General features: G+C 47.4%; 1 long non-coding RNA gene across 2 annotated transcripts in view; it reads right to left on the bottom strand.

Annotated features, from left to right (window-relative positions):
- The window catches only part of LOC145362588 (uncharacterized), a 30919-nt gene extending 15555 nt beyond the window's left edge, over positions 1-15364 (bottom strand). Inside the window, exons 1-3 of one of the 2 annotated variants that reach the window (XR_013890009.1) lie at positions 15294-15364; positions 14467-14788; positions 1758-1836 (exon numbers count right to left, since the gene is read on the bottom strand). This is a non-coding gene — a long non-coding RNA (uncharacterized LOC145362588). Of the gene's footprint in view, positions 1-1757; positions 1837-14466; positions 14789-15293 lie in introns of those variants that run through there. The other variant, XR_013890008.1, reaches the window with a different exon arrangement.
- Positions 15365-16333: the final 969 nt, after the last annotated feature.

The raw sequence follows: 16333 nt of genomic DNA on the forward strand, positions 1-16333 counted from the left end.
AAACACTGCCACCAACATCCACTCCACCCGTACCCCTCCAGCAGTTTCTGCTCTAAGTTAAAAAAAAACCTAACCAACCTTCCTGGTTGAAACTCTCCAGGCCAGGCAGCATCCTGGTGTATCTCCTCTCCACCATCTCCAGTTACATTCTTCTTGTCGTGTGATGACCAGAGCCACACACAGTACTCTTTCTCTGACTTAACCAGCAGTTTATAGACTTCCATCATAATCTCCGAGCTGCTGTATTCCATACTCTGGATGCTAAAGGCAAGTATCCTACATATTGTCTTAACTGCCTCATCTACCTGTCTTTCTTTTCGGGATCCTCATAAAGGCACCCCAAATTCATTCTGGTCCCCTGCACTTCCTCACACTCGTCCGGACATGGTGTGTTTCCTTGCCCTGATAGTTGTCCCAAATGTGTCGCCTCACATTTTTCAGTTGTTAAGTCCCATTTGCCCATTTGACCAGCCTTTCAGTTTCCTCAGCAGGGTGGCATAGTGGCTAGCACTGCTGCCCCGCAGTGCCAGGGATACGTGTTCGATTTCTCCCCGGGATGGGTTTCGTTTTGGTGATCCAGTTTCCTCCTACAGTCCGAAGACTTGTAGGTTAGATGGATGGGCCAGGATATATTGGACTTAGTGTCAGAGAGAATTGCCTGGGTAAATGCATGGGGTTATGGGGATTTCGCCTGGGTGGGATTGTGCTCAGTGCAGACTAAATGGGTCGAAGGGGCTCCTTCTGCACTGTAGGATTCAATGATTCTCAGTGACTATCACTGTTTGCTGTGCAGACACATGGATTTGGGCCAGTGTCTGTGGGAGTTTGCGCATTCTCCCCGTGCTTGCGTGGGTTTTCTCCGGGTGCTCCGGTTTCCTCCCACACCCAAAGATGTGCTATTAGGCTGATTGGAGGTAATAAATTGACCCTAAATTAGTTTCCCTCAATGTGGAATGCCATAAACATAGATAAGGGTCATGGGTGGAGGGGGAACTGGGAATGTTATAATGGCGGCGCGGGCTCGTTGGGATGAAGGGCCTGTTTCCCGGGCTGTTTTTGTTCTTTTGTTCTTTTTGTTCTTTTTGATTCCTGAAATCTAACGCTTTCCTCCTCGATATTTACCACGCTGCCAATTTTTGTACCATCTGTGAACTTATGGATCATACCTCACACGTTCATGTCTAGACCATTAGTGTTACAGTACAAACATGAAGGGACCCAGGAAAGATCCCTGTGGAACCCCACTGGACACAGGTTTGCAGTCACATAAGCAAACTTCACCCATCACCCTCTGCTTCCTGCCACTCAGCCACTTTTGAATGTAATTTTCCAAATTTCCCTGGCTCCAACCGTTGTGCAGTCTCCCATGGAGAATTTGTCAAAAACTTCTCTACAGTCCGTGTAGACTACATCGGCTGCATTTCCCTCATCTACTCATCCAGTCACCTCCTCAGTATATTCCAGCACATTGTTAGACATGATCACCCTTGACAAAGCCATGCTGAATAACGTTCATAAATCTTTACCCTTTGAAGAGGAGATTAATTCTGTCCCTCAGATTATTTTCTGATCATTTCCTAAATGGATATGTTGATGATGGTGGATCTGATTTTACCAATCGGGCCTGTAACGTGATCTGCACCCGAAACCGGGCAGATCACACCTTTACCGACACCCATTTGGGCGGGGATCCGGTCTGCACCCCAATCGGGTGATCCAAAGATTTAAATGTATTAGCATGCATTAAAATCGATTTAATGAACCACGTACCCAATTCTACCACCAAATCCCACTTCACCATCTTCAGATCTGTTCCGCATCCGTGCTGCAAGCAACCTGCAGAATAAAAATCCAAAGTGGATTCATAAGAACATAAGAAATAGGAGCAGGAGTAGGCCATCTAGCCCTTCGAGCCTGCCCCGCCATTCAATAAGATCATGGCTGATCTGTCGTGGCTCAGTTCCACTTTCCCGCCCTCTCCCCATAACCCTTAATCCCCTCGCTTATCAAAAACCCATCAACCCGCGTCTTAAAAATATTTAGCGAGGCAGCCTCCACCACCTCAACGGGCAGAGAATTCCAGAGATTCACCACCCTTTGAGTGAAGAAGTTCCTCCTCAACTCCGTTCTAAACCGCACCCCCCCCCCTTTATCTTGAGGCTGTGCCCCCTAGTCCTACTGTCCTTTCTGAGTGGGAAGAGTCTCTCCACCTCGATCCTATCCATCGCATTCATCATCTTATACGTCTCAATGAGATCTCCCCTCATTCTTCTAAACTCTAACGAGTGCAAGCCTAGTTTATTCAGCCTCTCCTCATAGCTCAACCCCCTCAACTCTGGCATCAGCCTAGTAAACCTCCTCTGCACTCCCTCCAAGGCCAAAATATCCTTGCGTAAGTGCGGCGACCAAAACTGCACACAGTACTCCAGCTGCGGCCTCACCAGTACCCTATTCCTATTCGATAGAGGAACCTCTGAACATGCTTCGCAGACCCATCTCTAACCACCCCGGCAGACCATCACCCCCTACCCCTCGATCCAAACCCCCTGGGGGGCAACCCCCCACCCCCCCGCTAGCGGACCCCCACCTTGATCGCCCCCCCCCCCCCCCCCCCCCCGCCGGGGGCGCTGTTTCAGATTTTCTTCCGAACTGAGCATGCGCAGTTCAGAGCTCCGATCATTCCGGCAGAGCCAAGCCCCGCCCACAACGTGGACCGGATCGGAGACGGCAAAAAGCCTACGGGTGAGGATTCCGGGCTTGGATTCGTTTTACGTCCAAATCTGGCCCTTCGCCTCCAATTGGTAAATTTGGGTCCGTAGTCTTGGGCGTGATCTTGGATGTCTCCAGGGCATCCTGCAGGATGACAATATGGCACAGCGGTTAGCACTGCTGTCTCACACAATCAGGGAACCCGGTTCAATTCCTGGGATTCTGCCATCACCAATCAAGTTTTTTTTTTAACTTTGAAACCAATTCCATTCTCACATATAGGCTGTTGGGATTTCTCCTGTTCCAAAAACGTGTGGTGTTTCTCTGGAAAGGATCCACTTTGAGCAAGTCCAGTTTCTCTAACCCTAACCCCAATATCCACATTGAGCCTTGTAAATTCATTATCCATCACAGCCAGCCTGTGTACATCATCAACCTGCAGAAGTGCATTGGTAAGACCAGGGCTCTTGAGATGTGAAAGACTGATTTGATTTGATTTGATTTGATTTGAATTGAGGTGGTTTATTATTTTCACAAAAAGATGTGATACAAGCCAGGAATCAAACCCAGTTCCCTGTGAGATAGCTGTGCTAACTATGATATCATCATGTTGCCGACTCAAGAACAGCCTCTTCTCTGCTGCCATCAGCTGTTTGAATGGATCCACATCGCGTTGAGATGATTGCAGAATTACACTCAGCCCTCTCTCCTTCTCTGTGTACAGGGTTACATTGTTACAGAGTTCACTGTAGAGCCAGGGAGATGGCGTCTGTGGACCTGTTGGGGGGTGGGGGCGGGTAGGTGAACTGTAGTGTATCCAGGCAATCTGGGAGGCCAGAATGGATTCATACCACGACTACATTTTGAGTCATTTCATAATAATTATTTTAGCCCGGGACATTACCAACCGGTGAGTCTGACCTCATTGGTTGGTAAGTTGATGGAGAGGATTCTGAAGGACAAGATTTATGAGCATTTAGAGAAGTTTACAATGATCAAAAATAGTCAGCGTGGCTTTGTCAAGGGCAGGGCATGCCTTACGAGCCTAGGTGATTTCTTTGAAAATGTGACTGAACACATTGACGAAGGAAGAGCGGTGGATGTGGTTTACATGGACTTCAGCAAGGCGTTTGATAAGGTCCCCCATGCAAGACTCCTTGAGAAGGTGAGAGGGCATGGGATCCAAGGGCCTTTGGCCTTGTGGATCCAGAACTGGCTTGCCTGCAGAAGGCAGAGAGTGGTTGTGGATGGGTCTTTTCTGCATGGAGGTTGGTCACTAGTGGAGTGCCCCAGGGATCTGCTCTAGGACCCTTGCTGTTTGTCATTTTCATAAATGACCTGGATGAGGAAGTGGAGGGATGGGTTAGCAAGTTCGCAGATGATACAAAGGTTGGTGGTGTTGTGGATAGTCTGGAGGTATGTCAGAAGTTGAGCGTGACATAGATAGGAGGCAAGGCTGGGCGGAGAAGTGGCAGATCGACTTCAACGCAGATAAATGTGTAGTGGTCCATTTTGGCAGGACCAATGGGATGAAGGAGTACAACAACAAGGGTAGGAGTCTTAGCAGTGTTGAAGAGCAGAAGGATCTTGGGGTCCGGGTCCATAGGACTCTTAAATGGGCCTTGCAGGTGGAGGATGTGGTCAAGAAGGCGTATGGTGTACTGGCCTTCATTAATCAAGGGATTGAGTTTAGGAGGCGGGAGGTAACGCTACAACTTTATAAGACCCCTTTCAGGCCTTCTCCCCGTGTCTGCCTGGGTTTCCTCCAGATGTTCCACTTTCCTCTCACTCTCCAAGAGATGTGCTGGATCATAAAAAAAATTGATTTTGTGTGTGTGCACATTTTTTTTTTTAAAAAATGTTGCATCTGCAGTCTAAATGGTAACTTATTCCCCTGAATCATATCTAATTTTATTCTTTATTTCCTCCCTGACAGTGAACATAATCACAATTGTGACATTGATGAGCAGAAACTGTGGTCTGTCCAAATGTGTCACTCATTACCTGGTGGCCATGTCAGCGGGGGATCTGCTGGTTGTCATCCTCGACCTGATATTGAGACACATTCCCATTGTTTATTGGAAACAGTTTTACTTCCTGCTGTCGTTCCCCGTGTGTAACATTCATGCCGTCCTGCTTTACGCAGCCACTGACTGTTCTGTCTGGTTCACCGTCACTTTCACCTTTGATCGATTTGTGGCCATTTGCTGCCTCAAGTTGAAAAGTAAATATTGCACTGAGAAATCGGCGGCTGTGGTTCTGGGAACAGTGACGGTGCTGAGCTGTTTAAAGAACATTTCCTGGTATTTTATGTTATTGAATCGATATCAGCTGGTGAACAATCCCTGGTTTTGTGTTTTCTCAGTGGAAACTGCAGAATCTCTGGTCTGGGGAACAATCGAGTTCCTCCAAAACATTCTAACCCCGTGTGTCCCGTTCGTCCTGATTCTGCTGCTCAATGCTCTCACTGTCAGACTCATTTTAGTGAGCAGCAGGGCCCGCAGGAGACTCCGGGCTCACAGCAGCGGGGAGAACCCTAGTGACCCAGAGATGGAGAGTCGAAGAAAATCCATCATTTTACTGTTTGTTATCTCAGCCAATTTCATCATCTTATGGTCGACATTAATGGTTTATACTATATGGATTCGGATGTATAATTTGGGCTATGAATCAGTAAGGTTAGATCTTTTTGTTATGGAATTGGGCTTCATGCTACAACTCACAAGTTGCTGCACAAATACTGTCATTTATGCTGTGACACAGACTCACTTCAGACAGCAGCTAAAAGATCTCTTGAAATACCCCCTTACTGTAATTCTTCAACTCAATAAACCCTGACAGGAAACTGCAACCACAAGTCCCCTGACTCTTTCTTTTGGGCATTCATGTTGTAAACAACAAAACACCCTCGCAGAAGCAGAAATAGTTACAGGTAGAGAGAGAGAGGGGGCAGTGTTAGCAACCTTGAGAGTCATAGAGAGAAACATTGGCTTAGAGAGGGAAAAACATAAAGAAATGGAGAACAACAGAGTTTGAAAGAGTTTCTAACAGGTACAGAGAAAGAAACGGACAGAGAGAGAAAGAACAGAGACAGAGAGAAACTCTCACAGAGTGAGAGAGACAGGGATAGAGAGTAGAGAAAATGGCGAAGGTGATATACAGGGAAGGAGAAAGGGAGACAGAAGAAGACAAACTGGAGGTTGAAATAAAAGAGGGAAAGGGAGAGGAAGGGAAAATGGGAGACAAAAAGTGAGGCAAAGGGAAATAGCCAGAGACAGAGAGAAACAGATATAGAGAAAGAGAGCGGGAGTGAATGGGAAAGAGTGAGACTGAATGAGTAAAATGGGAACAACAAGAGCAAAAGACAGAGCGAGTGAGAGAGAGAGAGTGAGAGAGACAGAGACAGACAGACAGACAGACAGACAGAGACAGAGAAGCACAGAAAGTGGCAGAGAGACATATTTAAAGACTTTTCAGATAACCCTCAGGTGGAGTTATTGGAACATGAGCTCCCTGATTGAGACAGTTAATGCTGTCCACTCCAGGAGCTCTGCAGATGTATATAATATGGAGTGTCTTGGTTACCAGAACTCAGAGTGTGTACACTCAGGATGTGGACAGGTGGTTTTATCACTCGACTATTAATACAGAAACTCAGCTAAAGTATTGGGCACCCGGGTTCCAATCTCATCACAGCAGATGGTGGAATTTGAATAAATAGATCAGGAGTTTAGAATTCACTTGTGACCATAAAAACATTGTTGATTGTCGGGAAAACCCCAACTGGTTCACATATGTCCCAGGAAAGGAAATCTGTTGTCCTTACGTGGTCAGGCCTAACCGTGACTCCAGGGCCACAACAACGTGGTTGACACTTAATTGTCCTCTGAACACGGGTAACTAGGAGGCCGAGCCGCGAAGGCAGGTACCTTGAGCTGGTAACAATTAACAGACACTGGTCACATCCCCAGTGGAACAGACAGTAATCATGAACTTTTTCAAAATTCTCCCAGTGGCAGCCAATAATATTTGGCTGTGGAGGCAAACTTACCCAGTCCTGAATAAACTGAAGAAGTAAGAGCTGATGGGGGTAACAAAAGGCCGTTACAGCCTGAATTGCACCCATATTGGAGTGGCAGAGAACAGCTGACTGTGGAAGATGGCATACTCCTATGGGGTTCAAGAGTGTCATCCTGAGACACCATCCCAACCTGGCCGAACTTTACCATGGCCACCCAGGAGTGGCAAACTTCAGATCCTCCAAATTGTCACGTCTGGTGGCCAGGTATGGATACAGATATTTGCTTGTGTGTCAGTGTTGGCAATATCAACAAGGGCAGGACTGTCACCAGTCACTATTCTTTACATTTGTGTTGGCCGTAGACGTGACTGCACATGGACAGTGCCGGACCGTTCATGGGGTCTGTGTTCCTGATATTGGTAGATGCTCATTCAAAATGGATGGTCATACACAGGATGAGTTAATCAAACACAAGGAGAAGAGTGGAGAAACTTCACACCTCTTTCTTGTCACCAGACATTCTTCAGGTGTTGATTTCTAAAAATGGACCACCCTCCATCAGTCAGGAGTTTCTGCATTGCATGAAGTTGAGCAATATTTGATGCGTTGCTGTACAGGGTACTGGTGAGGCCGCAACAGGAATACCGTGTGCAGTTTTGGTTGGCGTATTTGTGGAAGGATATATTGGCCTTGGAGGGAGTGCAGAGACGGTTCACTAGGCTGATACCAGAGATGAGGGGGTTAACCTATGAGGAGAGATTGAATAGACTGGGTCTGTACTCGCTGGAGTTTAGAAGGCTGAGGGGGGATCTTATAGAGACATATAAGATAATGAAGGGTTGAGATAGGGTAGAGGTAGAGTGTTTCTTCCCGCTTAGAAAGGATAGCAGGTCGAGAGGACACAGCCTCAAAATAAAGGGGCGGGGCGGTTTAGAACAGAGTTGAGGAGGAACTTCTTCACTCAAAGGGTAGTGAGACTCTGGAATTCTCTGCCCGTTGAAGTGTTGGAGGCTACCTCGCTGAATATGTTTAAGTCACGGGTGGATAGGTTTCTGATAGACAGGGGAATTAAGGGTTATGGGGAGAAAGTGGGAAAGTGGAACTGATCCACTTCAGATCAACCATGATCTTGTCAAATGACGGGGCAGGCTCGAAGGGCTAGATGGCCTACTCCTGCTCCTATTTCGTATGTTCTTATGCGTTAGGACAGTGCCCACATTACCAATGGTCCAGCAGAAAGAGCAACCCAGCAGTGAAAGCAGATTCAGAAAACCATCCCACAGCCTCCTTGGACACCAAACTATCCAGGTTCATCTTCAATTAGAGGACAACACCCCGCCTCCCACCACCACCCCCCCTCTTCAACAACTGGAATAGCCCAAGCAGAGTTGTTCATGGTAAGATCACACAAAGATAAGTCTGATTCCGAAGGTGGAAGTTGACATCCAGTGCCATTCCCACCAACAGGGAGAGGCACTTAAAGGCAGTTGATAGGTTATTAGTAATGAATCCTGGCAATGGGTCCACGTGATTATGAGGCAAGTTCAAGTCCGCTCGCGGAGTTACCATCCTATGGAATACTTCAATCATTCACAAGCCATGAAGTCCCAAGCTGTGCCTGAAAAATCTATTCTCAGCACACTGGGAACGTTGTAAAGAATTCCAGGCACTCCGGCTACTGCTCTCCATCTCCGCCAGTGGGAAGCTCGGAGACTGAAATGGACACAGCGGGTTTAGCCTCTCGACCACATTGTCTCCCGATAAAGGGAAGTTGGGCCACAATGCTCACGGTGGAAGAGGTGAGCTCCTTCTGCTGAACCCCACTCACTTCCGAGGCTGAGCAGGAGGAACCGGACCCAGCATTGAAACTCCAAAAAATGCTTCCAAAACAATCAGCCCTCGGCGGTTTCTCAGAACGAAGGTTGGAAGGATGCAATGACTTCAAACAGGTTCATAAGTGTGAGGTTACCTCTTTGCAGCAGTAATAGGAAGATGGATTATTATTTGAATGGGTGTAAATTGAGAGAGGTGGCTACTCACCAAGACCTTGGTGTACACACGCATCAGTAACTGAAAGTAAGCACACAAGTAGGACAGGCAGTAATGAAGGCCAATGGTATGCTGGTCTTCAAAGGGAGAAGATTTAAGTACAGGAATAGAGATGTGTTACTGCAGGTGTACAGGGCATTGCTGAGGCCACACTTTGAGTATTGTGTACAATTTTGGTGTCCTTATCTGAGAAAGGATGTTCTTGTACAGAGGGAATACAGCAACTGTTTCCCAGACCGATTCCTGGGATAACAATCTGTGAGGGAAAGAGAGACTAAGTCGATTAGGGCTTTATTCATTGGAGTTTATTAGGGTGAAACATACAATATTGGATCAGGTTTAGACAGGGGAGATTCAGAAAGAATGTCCCCGAGGCTCAGGAAGTTGAGGAGTAAGGTTCATGGTTTGAGGATAAGCATCAACCTTTGGAACATAGATTAGGAGAATTTTCTCCACCCAGATAATCTTTGTACGTCAGTACCACAGAAAGTAGCTGAGGCCAAAACCTTTAGTGATTTCAGGAAGAAATGATGTATAACTCTTGGGGCTAAAGTGATCACGTGATATGGGAGGAAGGGATGGTCAGGATATTGAAGTTGATGATCAGCTATGATCAAACTGAATGGCGGAGCAGGCTCGAAGGCCTGAATGGCCCACTCCTGCTTTTACCATATTTCAATGTTTCTATGATTGTGAAGCTGAGATGAGTCTGTGCGTGGTCTGCGTCCCAACCTTGTTTAACTCTGAGCCTTGTCTTAGTCCGAACCTTGTGTGAATCTGAACCTCATCTCTGTCTGAACATGGTGTGGGACCCAGCCTGGTGTGGGCCCTAGCCTGGTGTGAGCCCTCTCGACATGAATGCCAGCATTTCATTTGCCTTTCTAACTGCCGAGTGAACCTTCAGGTTAACCTTTACAGAATCCTAAACAAGGACTCCCAAATTCCTTTGTGCATCTGATTGTCTAAGTATTTCCCCATTTAGAAAATAGTCTACGCCTCTATTCCTCCTTCCAAAGTGCATAATCTCATACTTTTCCTCATAGTGTTCCATCTGCCACCTCTGTGCCCACTCTCTAACCTGTCCAAGTCCTTCTGCAGCCCTCCAACCCCAACTTCCTCAATACTCCCTGTCTCTCTACATATATTTGTATCACCTGCAAACTTAGCAACTGTACTTCCATTTCATGCTTCCTAATCATTGATGTATGTTTTGAAAAGTTGTCTTCTGAGCACCGACCCCTGAGGCACACCACTAGTCACTGGCTGCCATCCTGAAAAAAGATCCCTTCATCCCCACTCTCTGCCTTCTGTCATTCAGCCAATTCTCCATCCAGGATCTTGCTCTCAACACCATTGGCACTTAACTTATTTAACTGTGTCTTATGCAGTGCCTTATCAATGACCTTCTGGAAATCGAAATAAATCAGGTCCACTTGTTCTCCTATCTAACTTCCTTGTTTGCTCCTCAAAGATCTCTAACAGATTTGTCAGTCATGTGCTCCCCTTTGCAAATCTGAACTGACTCAGTCATAATTGAACATGCACTTCTGCGATCTTATATTTAATAATGAACTATAAAATCTTGCCAATGACCGAAGTCAGGCTAACTGGCCTATAATTTCCAATCTTCTGCCTCCCTCCGTTCTTAAACAACAATGTTGCATTAGCTACTTTACGGTCTTATGGTACTGTCCCTGAGTCAGTGATCCCTGAAAGATCACCACCAATGCCTCCACAATTCCCTCAGTTATCTCTTTTAGAACACTGGGATGTAGTCCATTTGGTCCAGATGATTTATCCACCTTCTGACCTTCCAATTTTCCCAGACCTCCTTCGTGATGGTCACTACCTGTGCCCCCGGCTCTGCTGGAGCTCTGGAATCCCACTGGTGTCTCCAACCGTGAAGACTGATGCAAAGTAACCATTCTATTCCTCTTTAATTTCTTCATTTCCCATTATCACTTCTCCAGCCTCATTTTCGAGAGGTCCAATGCCTCTCTCTTACCTTTTATATATTGAAAAAAAAACTCTTCCTATCTTCTTTTATATTTCTAGCCAGTTTAGACTCATATTTCATCCCCTGCCCCCCACCCCCCAACCCCATTCCTTTGTTTACTTGTCTTCTGCTTGCTTTTAAATGCTTCCCAATCCTTTGGTTTCCCACTAATCCTGGCCACTTGGTAACCTTTCTCTTTTGCCTTGATGCTGTCCTTGGCTTCCCTCTTCAGCCATGGATGCCTCATCCTCCCTGTGACATGTTCCCTCCTGCTTGGGATGAATTTCTCTTGTGCCTCCTGAATTTCTGTTGTGCCTCTAAACACTCCTGCCATTGCTGTTCCACTGTCTTCCCTGCTAGGCTCCCGTTCCAATCAATTCAAGGTGCTGACTGTCTGCCCCGGTGTCCCCCTCTCACACTCTCTTCAAGGAGGTGCTTGTCTTTCCCGATGTCCCAGTTCCCCCAACTCACACTCTTCTCAAGGCACTACTTTTCTATCCCGCTATCCCAATGACCCCCTCTCACACTCTCCTCAAGGTGCTGACTGTCTGTCCCGCTATCGCAGTGTCCCCCCTCACACTCTTCTCACGGCGCTATTTGTCTGTCCCACAATCCCAATGACCCCCTCTCACATTCTCCTCAAGGTGCTGTCTGTCCACTATCCCAGTGTCCCCCCTCACAGTCTCCTCAAGTTGCTGACTGTCTTGTCGCAGTGTCCCAGTTTCCCCCTCTCACACTCTCCTCAAGGTGCTGACGGTCTGCCCCAGTTTACACCTCCTACACTTTCCTCAAGGTGCCGATTGTCTATGCCAGTGTCACAGTGACCACCGCCACCTCCCCCCCCCCCGGGGGGCTGACTGTCTGTCTCAGTGTCCCCCTCTCACACTTTCCTCAAGGTGCTGACTCTCTGATCTTCAGTCACAGTGAGCCCCACGAACACTCTCCTCAAGGAGCTGACTGTCTGTCACAGTATCCCAGTGCCCTCCCCTCATAATCTCCTCAAGGTGCTGACACTCTGCCCTGGTGTCCCAGTGATCGCCCCTCTCATACTCTCCTCAAGGTGTTGCTTGCCTTTCTCGGTGTCCCAGTATCCCCCTCTCACAAGGTGCTGCTTTCCTGTCCCAGTGTGCCAGTGTCCCCCTCCACACTCTCCTCAAGGTGCTCACTGTCAGTCCCACAGTCCCAGTGTCCCCCTCAGACTCACCTCAAGGTGCTCACTGTCAGTCCCACAGTCCCAGTGTCTCCCTCAGACTCATCTCAAGGTTACCCAATTAGCTTCTTCTGTGCTTCAATGAGTTTATGACTGGAAATATATAATATAGATGCAGTAATATATTACAGAACTAGAAATTAAGAAGAAATGGAAATGCGGGAGTGTTTTACACACAGATGCGAGAGAGGAGGAAGTTTTAGGTTTTCTGAGGCTCAATCTTCATTCACACAAAGCTCACGGTTCGATTCGCTGGAGGACCAGAGATTTTCCAGTCCCCCAACTCTCCCATTGGTCAACATCTAAGCTTGCCGGTCACAGAGGTTGGGCACAGCCCCGCACATGTGCAGATTCCCTTCTTCCTTTGGACATGCGCAGTCCTGGGACGCGGTGGAGGGGGGAGATCACCGAGCGGCTTCTCACTCTGGGCGGAGCCACCAGCCGCATGACCAGAAACCTTGGCTCGAGGAGGGGAAGGGGAACAATGGGTGGGGGCGGGTCTCTCAGGATGGGGAGGGGAACAATGGGTGGGGGCGGGGCTCCCAGGATGGGGAGGGGAACAATGATTGGGGGCAGGGCCCCAGAGGGGGAGGGGAAGGGGAACAATGGACAGGGGTACGGCTCCCGGGAGGGGCAGGGGAACAATGGGAGGGGTCGGGGCTTCCAGGAGGGGGAGGGGAACAATGATTCGGGGCAGGGCTCCCGGGAGGGGAAGGGCGAGGGGAACAATGGCTGGGGCGGGGCTTCTGGGAGGCGAGGGGAACAATGGGTGGGGGCGGGGCTCCAGGGAGGGGGGCAGTGAGTGGGGGCGGGGCTCCAGGGAGGGGGAGCAATGGGTGGGGGCGGGGCTCCCACGTCCCATGAGGCATACAAGATGATCAAAGGATTGGATAGGGTGGATAGTGAGAGCCTTTTACCTCGGATGGTGATGGCTAACACAAAGGGACATAGCTTTAAATTAAGGGGCGGTAATTATAGGACGGATGTCAGAGGTAGGTTCTTTACTCAGAGGGTAGTAAGGTCATGGAATGCCCTGCCTGCAGCAGTTGTGGACTCGCCAACTTTAAGGGCGTTCAAATGGTCAGTGGATAGGAATATGGATAACATTGGAATAGTTTAGATTAGAGGGTCATTAGATTGGTTCCACTGGTCGGCGCAACATCGAGGGCCGAAGGGCCTGTACTGCGCTGTAATGTTCTATGTTCTATGTCTGTGTGCAGGAGTTCCCACCCCCTGACCTTGATCTTACGATTACGAAGGGGTTCAATAATCCAGTAGTGATTTCTAGGGCAGCACAGTGGGTTAGCACTACAATATTCTCATATTGTAGTAAACTAAAATCAAGGGCCTCATAGGAAGAATTCTATACTGTCCCCCCGTCGCCGAAGGGCAAAAAACATTAGTGGATGTCAGATATGGACCTCCAAACTGCAGTGGTGATGTTGGGAATGGCATTAAACACAAAATTAGAGATGCATGTGATCAGGGAGTATTGGTGATCATAGATGATTTTAATTTGCACGGAGATTGAGCAAGTCAAATTAGCCACAATGCCGTAGAAGAGAATTCCTGGAATGATAACATGATAGATTATTTAAAATCAAGCTGGAGATTGAAGTAGTTGATTCGGAGACGAGGGTGCGAAATCTTAAGAAAACTATGAGGATATGAGAAATGAGTTGGCCTTGATCGATTGGGGAGAGTTACTTAAAGAGATGACAGTGGATAGGTGGCACAGGGAACAATCCTGTGATTACAACCCAAGAGGTCTTGCTTTTTAACTTTCTACCTAACTCCCTTAACCGCTGTTGCAGGACATCGTCACTCTTCCTACCTTTGAACCAATATGTACCATGGCCACTGGTTGTTCACCCTCTCGCTTCAGAATGCTTACTGCCCTTTTAGGGACTTCCTGGACCCTGACACCAGGGAGGCAACATAACATCCTGAAGTCTCTTTCATACTCACAGAAGCACCTATCTGCACCCCTAACTATAGAGCCCCTTATAACTATTGCTCTAGTGCTCTTTGTACCTCCCTGCTGAATAACAAAGCCAGCCGGGTTGCCAGTGCTCTGGCTGCTGTATTTATCCCCCGATAGGCTATAACCCCCCAACAGTATCCAAAACAGTGTACTTGTTAGAGAAGGAGATGACCACAGGGGATTCCTGTACTGACTGCCTGCCCCTTCTAGCAGTCACCCATCTATCTGCCTGCACCTTAGGTGTGACCAAGTTTCTAAAGCTCCTATCTATGACACTTTCCACTATCTTTATGCTCCTCAGTGCATCCTACTGCTGCTGCAACATATCCATGCTGGCCGTAAGGAGCTGCAATTGGGTGCACTTCCTCTAGATATAGTCATTCGAGACGCTGGAAGCATCACAGATCTCCCACATCTCACAAGTGCAGCACTTAACCCCACTGACTGACATTTCGAGCACCAATTAAATTATTTAAGAAAATTTATAAAACTCTTACCTTCACTTTTACCTTCTTGCAGTGTCCATTTTTTAAGATAAATTGGGGTTGTTCTCCTTGGAGCAAAGTAGATTGATAGAGGTGTACAAAGGTACATGGAGGTGTCGAAGTTTACATGCTCTGTTTACACATGTACAAGCTTTATGGGTCATCCAGTCTCGAAACGTTGGTTCTATTTTCTCTGAAGTGGGGATGGTGGCGTTGGTCTGGGGTAAACACAGTAAGAAGTCTCAGTACACCAGATTAAAGTCCAATGGGTTTATTTGATAGCAAAATCCACTAGCTTTCAGAGTGCTGCTCCTTCGTCAGGTGAGTGGGAGTTCTGTTCACAAACAAGGCATAGAAAGACACAAACTCAATTCACAAAATAATGATTGGAATGCAAATTTTTACAGGTAATCAAGTCTCAAATGTACAGACAATGTGAGTGGAGAGAGCGTTCTATTCTCTCTCCACAGATGCTGTCAGATCTGCTGAGATTTTCCAACATTTTCTGTTTTTATTTCCCTTTATTTTTCCTTCTGTGTCACCGCTCTGCCTCATCAATGAGACATTGGGACTCAGAGGGTTGATGCAGTTTGATGGACAAGTTGTCTCCATTCTGAACAATGGGGAACAAGCTCCTCCCTCTCAATGACATCATTGCCCGCTACAAACATGGCGGCCGCGCATGCGCACCGCTGTGTGCTGCCCCCAATAAAGATGGCGAACGTTAACCCGGAGCGAACCTGAGGAGCTGCAGCCCTGCTCGGTACAAACTAGGTCCGGGAAGACCTCTTCCGCGGTTTGCTGCTTACACAACATGCTTACGCAGCGTTTTCACCCACCTGGGCGATCCATTGCTCTCTCCGTACCGTCAATCACCTCGAACAGATTTCCCAGCCCAAAACAAAACCGGCTTTCCACCGCCATTACTCACACTGCGCATGCTCCAGTCAAAGCTGGGCCCGCCCCTCTTCCTCTCCTATTGGTTGGAGGACCGAACGCTCCCGTTCAGTCCTCCAGCACCGCCCCCTCTTCCCATTGCTCTGCGCTGCCGTCAATCAGCCGGGTATTGTGACAGTGACTTGCTACTTGTCCAATAATAACAGAGTGTCAGTGTAACAATGACACACACACAGGCTCCAGTCCAATCAGAGTGGAGATGGAGCACAGAGAAAACCCAGCAAAACACTGACTGACTCTGAGTGTAACATAAACAGTGTTTGTTCACATAATAAGAGTCACATTGCAGTATGTTAGTGAACACAGCATTAGATCCAATGTAATGATAATACAGTCAGTATCCAGTGCACCACAACCAAAGTTTAGGTTTCATTTGATAGTGTGAGTGAGTCATGGTCTATTGATATAATGTATTTAAATTCCAGTGTGTGTGACTCTGCCACTATCGGTATCAAACAATAACCTGTCTGTTATAACAATTCTGCTGTATTTTACAACGTCGATGGTAGTCATGACATAGAGATGCTGGCGTTGGACTGGGGTAAACACAGCAAGAAGTCTCACAACGCCAGGTTGAAGTTCAACCAGTTTATTTGATAGTAATCCCACAAGCTTTACTATCACATAAACTGTTTGGACTTAAATCTGGTGTTGTGAGACTTTTTTGCTGTATTTTACAACTGCAGTTCCTGGGGCTGACTGGAGTCTGGTATAATAATAATCACAAAGGTCGGTTTCAGTGTCTCTGAGGTCATTTGAACTGCAGGTAATCTGACCTTAAGGGAGACAAGAGGCCCAACAAACATCCGATTGCAATAGGAGGAGAAGATGTAAGTGAGCAATGATATTTTAAAGTGTCTGTGTTATGGTGAGTGTTACTGGGAAGTGAGTGATAAAATAGAAGTGGAAACATTATAACAGA

This window comes from Carcharhinus amblyrhynchos, unplaced genomic scaffold (genome assembly GCF_965287045.1).
Source record: "Carcharhinus amblyrhynchos unplaced genomic scaffold, sCarAmb.v2.hapA scaffold_38, whole genome shotgun sequence".
Taxonomy (NCBI): domain Eukaryota; kingdom Metazoa; phylum Chordata; class Chondrichthyes; order Carcharhiniformes; family Carcharhinidae; genus Carcharhinus; species Carcharhinus amblyrhynchos.